Genomic DNA, 5,325 nt, shown 5'->3' with positions numbered 1-5,325 from the left:
CGACATATGTTAGGTCAGCAGTCAATAAGTTGACCACTATTGGTCAAAATGCACTAGGTTAACATAGACAGTAGTTATAAACAAGCAAGATGTTGACTTGGTAATGGTAAATACATGAAAAGGTCGACATGGGTTTTTCTCTATTTTGTTTTTAACTTTTTCATACTTTACCATCCATGGGGACTACTATTAGGAATGGAAAGTGGACCGAAGCAGGGGATGCGGTACACTAATTATGGGTCCAAGTGCTAAGCTGTAGAAATTGACATCGAAATTGTTAAAAAATGCATATCGACCTTTTCATTTGTTGACCATTTCTGTGTCAATTTTTTATTGTGTCGACATTTGCATGTAGACCTTTTGACCTAACCTAGTTGACCTAATTACTGTCAAAGCTATGATCCACACACTAAATTACAGTAATATGATAGTGTACTGTATAACAATTATACAGCAAAAATGCATTCATTTCACAAGAATAGCTACTGCGGTCACTGGCTGCAAATAGTCACAGCCAGGCGCACCATACAACATGCTGCATCACAGCAAAAGAGGAGTATGGCTACATCTGTATGTATGGTATATACAAGTTTGGGTACTCTGGTCAAATTACATCTTACACTGGGACTTTACATACAAAAAGTCAACTCTGCAGGGAATAAACATCATATTTTTTCACATTTTAATTTATAATTAAAACACTCTGACCAAGGTAGAAAAGAAGTATGCTCATGCAGATTATATCGCTGCTTTCTGCTTGTCCTACAGGAAATGTTTTGTTAAACAGGAAGTTTTTTTTATTATTACAGGAAGTGCTGCTGCAGTAATTGCAGGCAGTAAAGTCCCACTTCTGCAGTTCTCCAGAGTCCTGTGGTGATTTGCACACTGACCACTTTACATACACCACTTTACAGCCAGTGTGGTCTGTGCAGAGGTTTTGGTACTCTGGAAGCTGTGATTTTTTACTTAACAGCCTTCCAGAACTACTCTAGCATAGATATACTCTTGGTCTTTTTTCACACATACCTGCAGTAATATTCAAGTCGGGACTCGAGCCATTTTGCATATTTAAGTCTCAGTCCTATAAGTGTTACATGGATGATTTTACTGTTTAATATTACTGTATTTTCTAGGTGGAAAATCCAACACTCAAGCTAAAATATATTCCAGACTTTGGGGAAGTGGTGATATTTTTTAAATGCTCTCATCTGGATATGATTTTCTGAGCCTCTGGCAGGTACACAGCCCAACACTCTATACTGAAAATCCACCACCTTGTCCCACCGCTAAATGGTGGACACGGTTATGCTTCCTTCTAAATTCCACTGACTTTTCGCCAAATGTATCTTTTCCTACTGTGGGCAGAATGTTCCTGGCTTATCCAGGTATTGTGTCGCATACATGCAATACTTCAGATGCTAATATTTATTATTAGGTCATATGACGGGTCCCTTCTTACAGTTATCATCTGCATATCAACCAATGTCAGCAAGACCTTCCTGATGCCATGCATGGACTTCACATTGCAAATTTGATCAGTCTCACACAGAAAATAAGAGAAAATGAGGGTGCACATGCTAAATACTTAACACTGCTAACACTGCTGGTGCACATGTGTAGTCATTACTAACTGTCATATTTACAAACGTGCTGCATTCATTCCTAACCGACACATTCTAACGATCCACAGGTGGAACTACAAGTCTCAGCATGGCAGCACCTGTCATTATGTTTAGAATTAGTCTGTGCCTTTATAATTTACCAATTTACAAGCAGTAATAGAGAATTTCCTTGGTATTCTAGGCTAGTGCTGGTCTTCTCCAGTTCCCCTTAAGGTCCCCTGTACACTTTTCTGATTCTGGCCTGATATCACCGATTCCGATGGATTGGGCTGAGAAATTGGGTGAAACCGGTCCAAATCAGATGTGTTTGAGATCCAATCCAATGCGCGGCCCTGTGCACTTTGGATTACAGTTGTAGGTCAGACCATAATATGGGTCTGAATTGGGCCAATCAGCTGTGCTTTTTATCACCTGTGATGATTCGCAATCTGATCAGGTCCGTAGGTGTTTGCCAGTGTTCCCACTACTGGTACGCACCTATAGTTTGCAACATGGAGATTTATGGTATATAAAAAATGCACCCAGGAGAGCCCATGCAGAAACCTTTAGAGGGGTTTTTTGCTAATGAAAACTATCAGGGAATATTTACAATTTGCGGGGATCCCCTAAAAACTAATGTTTTTAATTAATAGTCCCCTTGATCACTTTTCAAAATGTAGCACTGGTAGTTTAGCCAAGTTATATAACTAAGTGGCTATTAAACACTGGTGGGCAGTGGCAACTATAAGTAGGTAATAGGAGCACATTAAAGAGTTATGGAAAGTTAGACCAGTTAAGACTACTTAGAATCAATATTGGAACTTCCACTTAGATTTTTACAGGTTGTGGCTGTCTGGCCCCTGCCATATATCCAAACAAGACATAACTTGTACTGTCGTTCAAAATACTGTACAAAATTCAAAAATAAATTCTCAAAATACATTTTTATATGTATGCAGGGACTCGCCAGTCATACTGCCCATGTGCATGTAACGAAGGTTATACAACTGGCACGTAGGCTCTAATTCTTGTGGAGTGTGAAGGAGACATCAGCTTAGACCGTCCGGCTGGCGCTGTAGCATAATGTGCTGCACACAACGTATTTAATGGTTCCATCAGTAAGTTACATTGGCACAACCATCTGACAGTAACCTTAAGACTCCCCCCCCCCCCCCCTGGACATCGGGACGGTTGACAGCTATCAAGCATGGGATAAATTAGGCATTAACATTATTCCTCTGCTGTCACCTGCAAGCCCCCCCCCCCCCCAAAGCGCTCTACTTTCTTGTCCTTCAAGTGTACACAACTTTCTATTTAGAGCACAGAATATACTGTAAAAGGTTAGGGTTAGGCTGTGGGAGGGAAGGTTAGGGTTAGGTTGTGGGGGGAGAGGTTAGGGTTAGGCTGTGGGAGGGAAGGTTAGGGTTAGGTTGTGGGAGGAGAGGTTAGGGTTAGGCTGTGGGAGGGAAGGTTAGGGTTAGGCTGAGAAAAGGGGAGGATAGGTTTAGGCTGTGGGAGAGAAGGTTTGGGTTAAGCGTAGGAGGGGAGGTTAGGCGGTAGGAGATGCACTTAGGCTTAGGCCGTGGGAGGGAAGGTTAGGTTTAGGTTATAGGAGTCGAGGTTATGGTTAAGCAGTAGGAGATGCGCTTAGGGTTAGGCTGTGGGAGGGAAGGTTAGGGTTAGGCAGTAGGAGATGCACTTAAGGTTAGGCTGTGGGAGGGAAGGTTAGGTTTAGGTTATAGGAGGAGAGGTTAGGGTTAGGCTGTTGGAAGGGAGGATAAGTTTAGGGTGTGGGAGGGAAGGTTAGGGTTAAGCTGTGGGAGGGGTGGTTAGGGTTAGTCTGTAGGAGATATGCTTAGGGTTAGGCTGTGGGAAGGAAGGTTAGGGTTAAGCTGTGGGGTAGGAGGTCAGGGTTAGGCTGTAGGAGATGCGCTTAGGGTTAGGCTGTGGGAGGGAAGGTTAGGATTAGGTTGTGGGAGGGAAGGTTATGGTTAAGCTGTGGAAGGGGAGGTTAGGGTTAAGCTGTAGGAGATGCGCTTAGAGTTAGGATGTGGGAGGGGAGGTTAGGGTTAGGCTGTCGGAGGGGAGGTTAGGGTTAGGCTGTACGAGATGGGCTTAGGATTAGGTTGTGGGAGGGAAGGTTATGGTTAAGCTGTAGGAGATGCGCTTAGGCTTAGGATGTGGGAAATGTGTTTAGGATTAGGCTGTGGGAGGGAAGGTTATGGTTAAGCTGTGGGAGGGGAGGTTAGGGTTATGCTGTAGGAGATGTGTTTAGGATTAGGCTGTGGGAGGGGAGGTTAGGGTTTATGCTGCAGGAGATGCACTTAGGGTTAGGCTGTAGGAGATGTACTTAGGATTAGGTTGTGGGAGGGAAGGTTATGGTTAAGCTGTGAAAGGGGAGGTTAGGGTTAGGCTGTCGGAGGGGAGGTTAGGGTTAGGCTGTAGGAGATGTGCTTAGGATTAGGTTGTGGGAGGGAAGGTTATTGTTAAGTTGTAGGAGATGCGCTTAGGGTTAGGCTGTGGGAGGGAAGGTTAGGATTAGGTTGTGGGAGGAGAGGTTTGGGTTAAGCTGTCAGAGGGGAGGTTAGGGTTAAGCTGTCGTAGGGGAGGTTAGGGTTAAGCTGTCGTAGGGGAGGTTAGGGTTAAGCTGTCAAAGGGGAGGTTAGGGTTAGGCTGTAGGAGAGGTTCTTATGATTAGGTTGTGGGAGGGAATGTTATGGTAAAGCTGTGGGAGGGGAGGTTCAGGTTAAGCTGTAGGAGATGCACTTAGGGTTAGGCTGTGGGAGGGGAGGTTAGGGATAGGCTGTAGGAGATGTGCTTAGGGTTAGGCTGTGGGAGAGAAGGTTAGGGTTTATGCTGCAGGATGTTTCAAGATTCTGGCTGTCTGGATCCTCTCATCGGTTTCCTGCCTGCAGTGATTTTATACCCAACTCATGTGTATATCTAGCTATCTATCTATATAAATATTTTGATTATATAGATTATATAACATATTATATAATCTTTTCTAGAAACAATTTAAAGGTAGTGTCCAAACTTTTTATTTGCAGGAAAGTAATTTAAGTGGCTGTGTTCCAGAGCAAGCATTAATTAAAGAACAGCGGGATAATTACAAGCATCATCAATATTACAAGGAGCATCAAATTGTTCCAGAGGGGAGTCATTTAATTGGAACCACTTTACTTTTCTACAAGTTGTGCATTATTATTATTACTTGCTTCAGAGTACACTTGATTATCGCTGCCTGTAGGAATTCAATTAATTCTTTTTACAGACAATTGTATAAGTGTTTATACCTGTAAGTGAGGAAAAAAATGTTTTCACAAGGCAGCAACTGTAAATTAAACTGAAAACAAAGATGGAGCACTACTCCATAGCATGTAAAATGGATTGGGCTACAGCTTTTAGGAATGCTCTTTATTCTCCATCCCCACCCAACGAAGGCATGATACAAAGGGCCCACTGGGAAATGCAGTTGTAGGGGCCCATGTTTACAGGGGTGTGGTCACTACAGAGGGGTGTGGTCAGCTGCCTCTTTGGTATTCCTAAACATTAGAGAGCACATGATCTGGGGCTGTTGATACATACAGTATATACAGTATATATATATATATATATATATATATATATATATAAATTGTAGGGGGCTCTGCACTCACTAAATTAACTGATATTAATAGACAGTGGAGATTTAGTTCATGAATTGATCAATGCATTTAAGCCT

The sequence above is a fragment of the Crinia signifera genome, chromosome 5, assembly GCF_055691185.1.
Source record: "Crinia signifera chromosome 5, ASM5569118v1, whole genome shotgun sequence".
Lineage (NCBI taxonomy): Eukaryota > Metazoa > Chordata > Amphibia > Anura > Myobatrachidae > Crinia > Crinia signifera.
Note: the sequence above shows the minus strand (reverse complement) of the source record.